The sequence below is a fragment of the Pieris rapae genome, chromosome 5 (assembly GCF_905147795.1).
Source record: "Pieris rapae chromosome 5, ilPieRapa1.1, whole genome shotgun sequence".
Lineage (NCBI taxonomy): Eukaryota > Metazoa > Arthropoda > Insecta > Lepidoptera > Pieridae > Pieris > Pieris rapae.
In genome coordinates, this window is record NC_059513.1 from 10,762,150 (window position 1) to 10,775,399 (window position 13,250).

The window sequence follows — 13,250 nt, forward strand, 5'->3', positions numbered from 1 at the left end:
CACTTTTGAAAGTCAGTTTTTTTCAATATTAATTAGAAAATTAAAACATATTTAAAAAGTTTGGTTCTTGTGGCAGTGTAATTATTAATGCTGACAGAATTACCTCGCTGTTTTGCGATACTTATTGATAAAGCACCAGATCTGGAGTTACCGGTACTATCTACTAGACCTTAGTCTTTATTTAGCTCCTGTCCACTTGAACACAGCCCAAGTCTGTACTTGTAGAAAATAAATAAAATACTTGTGCCGGCATCGCACTCGCGAGCCCTCTGGCATTGAGAGTGTCCATGGGCGGCGGTATCAGTTAACATCAGGTGAGCCTCCTGCCCGTTTTCCCCTATTCTATATAAAAAAATCTAATATTTGGGCCGTTTATTATCTTCCGCCTCCTCTGCGGCCGCGCCGCTTTTGTGCTTGTCCGTGGGAGGTAAGACGAGGCTAACGTCTCCCCAAGTAGCAACCCATACCAAAGCTTGTCCCGCCCTCCAAGAAATCAAAGTCAGAAATATTTGGGGCTAAAAGCAATTGTTCAAATTTTTAGTTTCTTTGCTCGACATTGCAGCAAGTTTGTTAATTCCCAGTTATTAATCCGTTCAATCGGCTAAAAAGGAATAAATATAATTGATGGTACAATCAAAAGCTTAATGCATCGGGAATTGGCAATTGAGACACAATCGTAAAAGATTATTATCTAGTACAGTCGCGTGAATCAGCGTTTATTTTATTACTTTAATAAAGAAAATGGGATATAAAATTGTTAATAGTTTGTGACTAAGAGATAAATAATTCTGTATTTTATGGCTGACTTTTATTGTTCGTATTGTTTTTATTAAATGGCACTAGATTCTTTAGACTTTTATTAGCCAATTTAGGAAAGTGTCAATAAATGTAAATCGCGGATTTTTTAAATTTTGCTGAGAAGACTATTTTTTTTGCAAACAATACAATTCATTAATATATAAGCTAATACATATTGGCGATGAACTGGTATAGAATGTAATCGGAAGGACTATTTCTGAATATCATATACATTTTTCTTCATACGAGTAAAGTGATGTTCCACCCGTATCACCTTTACATCTGTTATTCCAAAACTGGGCATTTTAAAAACTGCCGCACAGTACCACTATGTGGAACCAGCTGCCCAATGAAGTATTTGCGAACCAACTAGAAACTAGAACTAGACTAACTAGAACTAAAGAGAACTAGAACGGTCGTTCAAGAGCGTACAGATTATAACATTTTCTAGCATTGAGAATGTGAATAGGAGGCAGTACCATTTATCATCAGCCCCTTTTTTTTGTAGAACTGAGGCAAACGGGCAAGAAGCTCACCTGATGTTAAGTGATACCGCCGCTCTTTGACTCTCTCCCTTTCCCTCCAGTTCTATACAAAATTCTTCTACAACTAGAACTTGACATACTTTATTTGCAAGTAAGTTATTTTCTGTCGCTTGACACAAAATACCTCGATATAGAAAACATAAGAATCTCAAGATTCTTAAATGACGTATACCTAAAGCACATACAATGTTACACGCAGTTAAAAAATACTTCAGAAACCTTAATTTGAACAAAGAACATTGAGAGACAAAAACACTTTTTCAAATGACGATACCATTGTATCAGATGCCACTCGATATGAATCAGTGATCAAGATAACAGAAGGTGTAGCCGTACAGATAAAGCAATTAGTTCCCCATCGATTTATCCGCCTGACTGTACTTAATTATTATTGTTTTTGATTTTTTAACAAGGAACAAGCTTTTTGAATCGCATTCGTGTAACACAGTGGGATTAAAAACAACGTTGTTCCAAAAATACGAAGTGATGTACGTATATGTATATACGATTTATCAAAAATGTCAAATTACAAAAAAGAGAATTTTTAAAAAAGTTTCCATATGTAGTGTTTTGAATTCTGATTTCTACGGTATTCCGTATTCTTTTGAATATCATTTTCTACGAAAACAATAGGCGCGGGAAAAGAAGAGGAAAAATTAATAAACAATATAAAAAATAATTTCGTGACAATTTTTGTCAATACAAAAACTACTTCAAAAATAAGACGAAACTATGCACGCTTTATACGGTTTAAACGATTTTAATGTCCATAGAAAAATAACACGTTATTTTACGACATTTAATTTGGGATATCGATCCCCGTATTTTTGTTTTATTTATTTCGGCGGCATGCGGGCTACCTTAACTACCACACCACAATGACCACCAAAACTCAATAAATATAATATGTAGCAAGGTCACAGTCTCGAGTGCACAGTGTGAATACGACAATACGTTATGTTTACGATCGGCGGGAACCGACCACCGGCCGCGATACACCTACATTACGCGGCCGAAGGTTTGATGCGGTTCCGTATACTAGAAGAAATATTAATAAATCATCATAAAAGCTTTGGAATCCATCAGTCGGGAAGCGTCTTTCACGGCTTGGTACATGTATATGTAGGAGTCTCAAAATGTTGCTTCTAATAACAGGAATTGTATTAGAATAAACTATAAGTAAGTTTTGCATTAATAAACCGTTATTATTATAATCTACCGCAACTATCTACACGTTAATTTAATAAATAAATTAGAGATAATTTAAATATTCCTTACATGTCTTTTAACATGCTCATGAACAAATCTCGTTTTTTAACCACATATTTATTATATCACCCATTGAACAACACAGTTTTTACTGTAATTGATTTAAGAGCGTTGTTGCAGTACAATTTTATTTACAATACAAAGCGGTCTAAACCCTCACATATGTAAATGTATATACGTTAGACATACAGATTACACTACACAAAATATTCGGTAGTTAGAAAAATGCTATACGGAACCCCAAAGCAATCGATAAGTGTATCAATTGTGTTACTCAACGCGAACAGTAATGAACATCCACTCCGGTGTTCTTCGAATGTTGAGCGAAAGATCCACGCTCATTGTTATTTATGCATTGCACTCTTTATATCATATAGAATTTCATGAAACACGCTGAAGACTGAATTGTGTTCGCAAGAGGAAATCTGATTTATATATCTAGTCCTATCACAGACACGCGATACGATCAGTCTTTGCGTTTGACCTATCTTAGTCAAACGAAACGGGCTGTAGTTTTGTCATCCCCTTGCTATATAAAATTTAGTATTTACGAACCAATTTAACATAGGGATTAGAGGACAAATTATCTTCAAGAAAACAGCGTACCAATTCCAGCCGGCAACGCACTTGCGGTATTCATATTCGGTGAGCCCCATGCCTGTTTGCTACCCATTGTATAAAAATAAACTTTTGTAATTTATAGAAATAGGCAACAAATTTAGTTTTATTTTTCTGAGCAATTCGTTGTATGAAAATGAACTGACAATACAATTGACATAAATTAATGAAAAGGAGGGCGACTGGCGGCCTTATCGCTTTCGAGGGATCTGTTCCAGGCAACCACTGTGAGATAAGAAATTAGATAAGGTACGCAAGTGTCAAAATACATAAGACATGTAACATTTACTTTATACAAAACTAATGGAACAAAACAATGAAATTAAAACATGTAATCAGACACAATATTAAAAATAGGACACATGAAAAAGAAAAAAATCGTGAATTAGTTCGACAGTTAGGACAGATAACGCTTGTACAGTAGACATAGAGGAGCTTAGCGAAAAGGGACGGGAATAAAATTCCATAGCCTCACTGCAGAGACCTTAAAGAATTCGCCAATAAAGTTATTGTTTGAGATAAATTAAGAAATTTCAAACGTATCATTAAACCAACAAACATTTTACTAAACATATTTTCTCGAATACGTACAACAACAAACTTGACAATGAAAGTAACAAGTGTCGACTTCATTAACATCAAATACTGAGAGATGACGCATTTACTAGAGTCAGTCTAACACCAATGTAGACTTTATCAAAGTGCATTAAGGTTGATAATGTAAATAATAATCAGACAACGATGAAAGTTCATTTAGCAAACTTACATTTGCGTGAAACAGATACGGTCAAGCGATTCAAAGCCTGGTTTATTAGACGTACGATTGAAAAGGAATAGCAAAGTAACGATTGAGTACAATTGGTAAAAGTTGAGCAAACGAACGCATTGGCAATAATTTATGCCAATCAAAAGGCGTTATGTGAACTTGACCTAAGATTTGATAGGAACGCTCATTGAAGAGTATTAAAATTTAATTATGGTAAAGTGGTTTTTATTGATCTTCGTTTGTATTCGTATATTGCTTGTGGAATATGTATTTCTCCCACAAATTATGTATTTTACACAAAATGTTTGTAAAATAATAATATAATAACGCCATAATTTCAAAATATTAATAATGGTGTTATATATGCTAGGTTTACATTATGTTTCGAAAATAATTGATGTTATTAAGTTTTAGATTATAGTTACTAAAGTACAAATGGTATGTTAAAACCCCTCTTTGTTAATTGTCTTGCAATTAACGTTTTCAATCCCCAAAAGATGCTTAATGCCCTGTCAAACAAATGAGTTTTAAATAATGTCACAACACAGGACAGACAAAATAAAAAGATGTCATTAACAATGACACCACTATACCGAGCTGTCACTTAAGCAGAGATCAAAAACATAAGAAAGTGTTGAAAATAAATGAACATCGGATTGATTCATTCAAAGCTTTCGACAGAGTCACGCGTCATTTAAGTCTCTAAATTGAGACATGTTAATATTGTAAAGGTTCATACAGATAAATGATTTTCGACGAACGTCTTTGTCATTCTTGTAGTGATTGTTCTATTAAATACTGAATTGTAAGTGATTCTTGTTCATTTTTATCTTAAAAATGTTATATATAATTAATGAACTAAAGGATTGGATGAAATTTTAACAGAACTACAAACATGTTTAAGCTGTAGGTAAGAAAATCTCTAAGATACATAAAAACAATCCCAACCGTCAAAAATAATACTTTTTTTCTACAGAATATAGTCAAAAATACATTTTGCAGCTAAACTAATTTTTTAACTTTTTGATTATCAAATCGGTCTACAGGCAAAATATAAACAAAAATACAATTGAATTGTAATTTTGCAGAAACTAAAATATAAAAAAACGATAAAAATGCTTAAACAACAATGCTACAACTTAATGTGTCAGAGGATCCGCACCATTATATCTAAATTGAGCCCCCGATATAATGAAAGCGCCGCGGCGAACACAGTCAGACAAATTAACGCTTGGTGACAAGCCATATCATTTGTCAACGTAAAGTGATGTCAAAACTCCAACGATTAGTGGTGACAATTGTCTAGTGCCAGTTTTACAAGTGTCTGTTTCAGATAATTCGTCGCGGCAATTAGAGGGAAATGTTTTGTTTATAAATATCTATTAAATTCTTTAATCTATTTTTAAATGACTCCAAAAGTAGGTTACATTACACAAAGTCGCCTGGACTAGTGTGTAAATTCTTTTTGTTTGAAAGGTCATAAAAGACTCACGGATTACATGTCATTTATGAAAATTGACAAATAATATTCAAAATATTATAATTGTGTATGTAGTTTGTTAACTCTTTGACGCAATTGTATTTATTTATTCTAAATTACCTTTACCATAATTAATAATTAGCATTTACCTTGTTAATTTTGCTCCCCTTAAAGTCTTATTATGTCTGATTGGAGAATTATCTGGAACAAGAATGAAAATTAGTTATTAGAATACACGTAATTCTTATGTTATGGAGAGTACATAGTTTAACAACATAGTTAGGGTTGCCATTTTTTGCAATTATATTTTGAACATAAAATTAGAGAACAAATGATAATATGTATTACACAAATGTAATATCAACATTTTAATGTATTCCGGCTACAATAAAAAGTGCATTTTTGTGACATTCCATACCGATAAATTAAATTAAGCTTCATTACAGATAACAAGAGTTTTGTCACCAAATAATATTATCATGTCGTGACGGAGAATTTGCTCAAATTAATCATTTCAAAGGATTGTGAATTAGTCCTATGAATTTGATCTTTTACGTGACTAAAATCCTAGATCATATCAGTATTTAGAAACTGTTACGAGTCGCACTGAGATTTGTGTGTGCTTAGGTCAAAGGTTTGACTAATTACCATACATAATACTTATTAATTGAGTCTCCTAATACTAATACTTAAAAACTAAATGTATTGTGATTACTATGTAACATACAAATAATATGTTTTACTTGATAATATATATTATTGATCAGTACTGTTATTTTAAAATCCTAAAACGGAGAATGCTTAAAAAATGTTTTTAAAATGACAGAGCAACTAAAATAAAAGGTTTCTGCAGTTTGTGCAGCTTTAAGGGTGGTAAACAGTAAAGTTTAATACAACCCCTAAGAGCTGATATATCTACCCATCGCAAGTAAATAGCAAAGTTTAGCGACTTTTAACCCCATCAGATCTCGACACAAATTTTTAATGTTTAAAGTATTTAAAAAAAATATTTAAATTGTTTAAATTATTGGAACGAGTTCTTATCATAATATACATTTATTGGTTCACATTGTATGTATTTTAAACGATATATTCTCAGTTCAAACTAATTAATCAAGGCTTAGCGCATTATAATATGTTATCTTACCAATGCTATGTACACTAATTCCCTGAATCAAACTGGAGGTCTGTGCGTTACTTTAACTGATAATTCGAATTACACCACTGACAACTGTAGCAAACAACGCAGCAGGAGCACCTATAACATTAATTATATCGCAGAACAATTTCTCAAAACCAACTTTATCAGCATTAACTTAAAGATTACTGTTCGCTAAAAAAACGTTCGCATCAATCTTATTTACATGGGCTTCAAGGGAATTTCTACCTTCTATGTCTTATGTCAGAGTTCCAATTTGTTAGTCTGTGCCCTTTCGTGTTGTCCATTGAAATCCATTTAACAAAATATCACGTTCTACAAGCGGACGTGAATAAGTAAATGCATTATAAACATTATGATTTGCTGCAATTACACTCGACTCTCAAGATTCACGTCTGAGGATGAACTATGACAACTACGAGTATCTATGAATAGTTGAATGGATGTTTATTTAAAAGGTTTCACGTTTTGTGAATGCTTAGTGCTTATTAGAGTATGTATTATTCATGCGCTTGAATTTATTTATTTATTGAATAACGATGCAATATTAAATTACGTTTATGTGACTCGAAAGACAAACGGCGTTTGGTAAATGGCAATAATGGCATGTATCTGATAAATGTGAAGCAATATATAGGCGGTTTCAACTCTGGATATGCACTAAAAGGTTTATTATTATATTTGGGTTATTAAAATTTGTCTGATCGTGGAGGAAAGAAGGAAACCATTTCTTGCTGAGATAAATCTCATCTCATGCATAACAGGCTGACCTATCTTCCTAAAAAGTGAAATGTCAATGAAACAGATGGAAAAATCTAAGGACCCAACAGATAGAAAATCTTTATGTAAATAATTTAGGCTTAAATTAATAAGCCCTTTCGAATGATCTATCATCCTTAATTAACTTGACGTATGTATAATAGATAAATTACCATAATTCCAACCCACTTAACCGCTCAATTTGTCAAATACGATACTGTCACTACTGGGATTATCTCTATATCTTTGTTTGATAAATCATTTGCGAAGAACTAATCATGCGGAGTAATCGTATTGAAATTCGAATTTCGACTAACGGTAAACATTTATTTACATTTTGGCTTGTAACTGAAGATAATGAGCTTGACATTTTGAACCCATTTGCTTATCTCAGGTGTGCTTAACCTATCCTTATTTAGAAAAATTCCTTATAGGTGCTATTTATTCCTAACAATAATAATTATGGTAATACCTCATTGTTTTAGCAATCAATTTAATAGTTTGGTGGCTTGTGACTTTAATTTATTTTTAATCTACCGAGTCCAATCAATATTATTTCGCCGGTCAAAGAAGATGTGAGATTTTTATTGAAATGGCTAAATAAACACTTTTATTACTATTAGTGCAAAATAGTAACCGATTGGCGCCAAAACTGTTCACCTTATCTGACTTATTCAATAGGTTTTATCGCAAATACAAATCAGGCTACTTGTTTCAATGCTATTTATTAAAATTGATTATATACCGCTTGATCTGAAGGTCGTTGTGTTAATTTATTGTTGAACTACCAAACCTGTTGAGGGTTGTTTAAAATTGTTCTAAAGCCAATGTTCAAGTTGTCGATTGTGGTTCTTGTATTATCATAGATTTGATTATGGTTATGGTAGAGAATTTCAAGAGCATATACCAACGTATTAAACGCAGTGTATTTATATAAGTTACAATTGTTATAGATATAAGCTAATTAATAACAAGTTACACTAAAATGAAGTTAAACGCGTTGCCCGTACTAGAAGGTAGTTGTTCTCTCGATTTTAAACATAGATTCAAAAAACAAGAAAGCCAACTTAGTTGAAATAAAGCATCTTTACATGTAAATATTAAAAATATTTTGTCGTGAAACTTCTGACCTGCATCTGTGTTAGTATTTGGCAAAAACCTACAAGGTACAATATTTCACGGGAGCTAATTCCAATTGGTTTGAAGTAAAGCGTTTGACAGCGTCGCTATTAATCTTGTTCAACGTCAGACTATGATCGCACTATAAACGATCTATAATTGAAAATTAATTCGTGTTATCCCGCAAATTTTGTATACTTGATTAGGTATGATCAATAAACAAAGAAATAAATCATTAATTACAACAACAATGAAGAATTCATTATTCTTAATTTGAATGATAAAGTTTGTCTAGATTGAAAATGTTCCATTATGTTTATGCTTTAATTTAACTCAAAATCTAAATAATAAACTTTTTTACCCAGATATAGACCCGTCTGACACAATTGAGAAAACCGTAACATGAATAACTAAGCGATATAGAATACTATAAACTTCACTAAACGTAAAAACCATTATCCAAAATAACCACGCATCATTGCATGTTAAGATGAACTCGTGAAGATGCTAAACTACAATCAAAAGCCAAAAAGCGATCCAATTACCACATCTTTTATGAGTTAAAAGCCGCTTTTGTGCGCTGGAACCGAGTACCCGAATCATCAGATACAATATTTGTATCCCAATTTGTTTGATCTGGTCATTACACGGGCGCCCTGTTACCGACAGGGATGAGAACTTGTATCAGGACACCGTGGGAAAGGGCCCATGGTCAATATTGATCCAACAGGTCATTGTGGCCGATGAATTTAGCTAGTTTTTCTGTTGCTTCAAATAATCCTCTACCGCCCGTACCTTTTACACCTACGTGCTCGGCGTGTTGGATTTTGTAATTAGTTCGTATGTCGTTGCCGATATAATGGTAAATAATGCATTTTTGTGGGTCACTTTTATTGCTTGGTGGGATTCGTCATGGGTGGTTGTAACATTTATTTTTATTACAATGAACTTTTCGAATGCCGCCGTTACGCTTACGTTTGTAAGAGGTTGCTTTTGTTATATTTTCACTACATTTTTGTTTTTGTGTATCATACTTTAAGTATGTATTAGAATTTTTTTTTGTAACAAGCAAGTGCGTTACCGGCCTTTTAGGTGTTGTTACAGTCTTTTCTTGAAGGAGCCAAAAGTCATTTTTTTCGGAAATATATCGGTGGGTAGCTGATTCCACAAAGTGGTGGAGCGTGGCAAAAACTGACTTTAAAAACGCTCAGTTTTGGAACGACGACGCAGAATACGAAATTTTACACGTATCACTGCGACGTCCAATGATGTAACTCACATTAACTACCAAATCATATATCTTTGAAATTAAAATCTCAGTGTTTTACACCGGTTGTTGTGTGCGTAAGTTTCTGTTGTTGACAAAGATTGCTGTAAAGCTTTAAAGCTGATGTATGATCGATTTCCGTAAATGTATTAAAAATCAAATATCTTGCCTTGTCCAAAAACATAGGTTAAGAATTTAGTAGGTGTTTAACTAGAGGTGTCACTATTAAGCTAAAACCTCGATATAATCACAACAATAGAAGTATCGACTCGGTTATAATCAAATTAAACCCTTAATGTTATAAACTTCGCGGGCTATTATCGGGTTTCACACTTAACCCTCTCATAATTGCCAGAATTCTCATAGCAGAGGTTACATCTAATCTTTGAAACATTTTACCAATCTAATTGTAAGTATGAATTAATAAATCGTTTTCATATAAGATTTGTAATACGATGGAGTTCTCTGCAGATGATAACACGCCTAATTTTTTGTTGAGAAGTAAGTAATGCTCAATTTCTCCCACTTTTTTTAATACCCTTCAAGTATTTATTCGATTTTGCGATTAAAACTAAAATTATCCATAATTAACCACACCTCACTCCTATAATTATGTATTATCATTAAATAATTGTTTATTCAACCATTACACAACTTGCTTAGCTTTTAAGATATCCTTAATGGTTGAGAAGTTATAATTTAAATTTTGATTAACTTCTATTGAGATAAGAACGACCTTACAGCGTGTTAATGGAGCTTTTGGTCAGTTTATATTAAGACGTTATGAATACCTATAAAATTGAATACATTAACTTACATAAATGTAGCTAAATGTATGCATTTAAAAAAATCTCATTTTGGTTTATTGTATCTGACTTTTTTATACAATTGAATATTTGACTTTTTCTTTAGGTTTTCTTTACAAACAATGCTTGTTTAAACGAAAATTGAGTATGTTATTGGATAAATTGTTTATTCTGAATGCAATGGGTTTCCCTTAACTGTGATTAGTCAACACGTTTCTAATCCAATCACCGTCATGCGAGACTATCTGTCGTTCCATTTGACCAATCACTATCAAGTAGAACATGATCCACTTAGTCACAGCCCTATCAGACTGACAAATAGGCATCCACTCACGAGTGACAATATTGTGAAGTATTTCATATAGCATCAGCAGCAGTAGAAACTAGCAAAGGCTAGTCGTAAGTTTAGTAGTATACGAATACTCTTGTAGGTTTTTGCTCTTATCATTTATTTCAGTTACATTTTTATTCACATCATGCTCTTGAAAGTTCATATACACAAATGAAAGAGTAGATACAATGAAATTATTATAGCAGGCCTTTCAAATAATTAATCAACAATTGCCTAATGTATAAGTAGTAAAAGTTAACAAAACGTGTCTCCTAATTTTACATGATAGTGACAATACATTCCCACACTTGAACCCACGTTTTGTACATAAACTTTAAATTTGATAATACCCATGTCGTCAGGCGTAATTAATTGCTTAATCAACTTAAAGATGAATTACCAAATTGAATTATTCATGTAATAAATCATTAGTTTGATTATTTACGTAACATTGTATTGTGATTTAAACAATATAATATTAGGAACTTCTGTGATAGAGATACTTACGGATTGGAAATTCATATTTGTTATATAAAACGGTATACACACGGTAAGTTGTATTTTATACTGCTGCCAAATCATTTTAATAGGCACAGAAGGCCTTTTAAAAAAACACAATGTGTATTTGTCAAAATGGTCAAATGCTAAAATCTAAAGCCCTTAGACCTGGACTTTAGATTTGAAGAAAGGTTGTAGCGGTAGTTTGGCTTTAAAAGAACAACCTCCGAATCAAAGTTTTTGAAACTAAAAAATAACTTGGCTAGCTGTGAGCTATAAATTCAGAGTCTGTATTTTCGCATTTCTTCTTCTAATATTAAAATTGCAAATCTCCCGTTTAGTTTAATGTCCAGTGTGATAGGAATTCAAGTAACGTTGACCTTTAGGATAAGTGGTAAGCTTTCGATGAAGAGTAAAATCTAATTTTTATTCATTTATTTTAATTTATTAGTTTAACAAGCAAAAGAAACTATGCTATGTCTAGAGTCTATAATTTAGTAAGAAAATAGTGTGTCTATTTTCTTACCAGATAAAATAGATAAAAAATATTATTTGTCATTTCTAAGTTGTATATATACAAACAAGTATTTTCATTAGGTTCAACCCCGGCTCTTGAACTATTATCTCTCTGGAACATATCCAGGACTTATGTAACGCACATTTTAGCGGACATCTGTTCGTGTGTTTGTCTGCTTATTGTGATCTCGTATTTGCATAAGCTGTTGCGTGGGTAACTTGACGCCTTATTATGCATTACAAAATGTTTACTTGAGCTTATTTTAGCACCTACTGTCTTTATAATCCAGCGGTAAGCGCGTCCAAATATCGAATTCCCAGTACTTCTGTATTACGTTACAATTATATTGCGGCTGAGTTTTAGTCCTGTAAGGAGAAAAAAAATCATCCACACATCCAGAGTTTTCGAACAGACTATTAAAGTAGAAGATGAAATCCATATCACTTCTTCTGAACAGTTTTTTCCCGTTAATAGAATAAAGGCTTTACTACACCTACTTGATAAAACATTATACGTATTATAGTAGTTATACAGAAGTAGTATAAATTAATTTGCCTGTAAAACTCACGACGATAAAGCTTGACCGTGGTCCATGAACAATATGCAATATTTTACATTTTATGCTTCAGACGTTTTACTTCTAAGTGTGGTTAGATTGTTTGATGCCTCGCTTACATCTTCTTGAGAAACTGTATTTTGAAAGCTTTTTTTTATTTTGTGACATGCATGTGACATATTATTATATGTTTTAAATATTACTTATATATAATTATTATATTTTTTCTTTATGCACTATAACAATCTTTACCATCAAAGCCTTAATAGCTCATATTTCATACAACCAACTGATTCTACAAGACCAACATTTCAATTAATTACAATTGTTAATAAGGTATATTTAGATACTACTGTTTCGCATTATACGTGAGCGCATTAGAAGTAAATAGAATTAATTATTGGCTATAAAATAACTGGCGCCAGTGACCACATCTGCGTAAATGGGTCACGACTGCAAGGTGTAGGTTACAATGCTGCATGGCCACAAGTTATGACGCTCTGAAGAAGCTAATAACAGCTAATGCACATGATCTTTCCTAATGAGATGGTTAATTAAAGTGCTGTTAGTATGCATCTCTGGGGTCGTCGGTTCTCTTCGAGACCTTCTTCTGGAAACCGGGCTTTTTTGACACTTAAAGTCGACGTTGTGTGTCAGGCACTGAATGCTGGTCTACTTGTTCTTGAAAAATCCAATTATCACGAAACAGATAAAGAAATCTTATCCCAAACCTAAAAGGTACCGTCATTTTTTTTCAGTAAG

General features: G+C 32.6%; 1 protein-coding gene across 2 annotated transcripts in view; it reads right to left on the reverse strand.

The window, feature by feature from the left end:
* The window catches only part of LOC111003515, a 129,297-nt gene that overhangs the window by 37,016 nt on the left and 79,031 nt on the right, over positions 1-13,250 (reverse strand). For both annotated transcript variants that reach the window (XM_022274054.2, XM_022274055.2), the window contains one exon: positions 5,626-5,677. The gene's annotated coding sequence lies outside the window, so the exon portion shown is untranslated. The remainder of the gene's footprint in view (positions 1-5,625; positions 5,678-13,250) is intronic.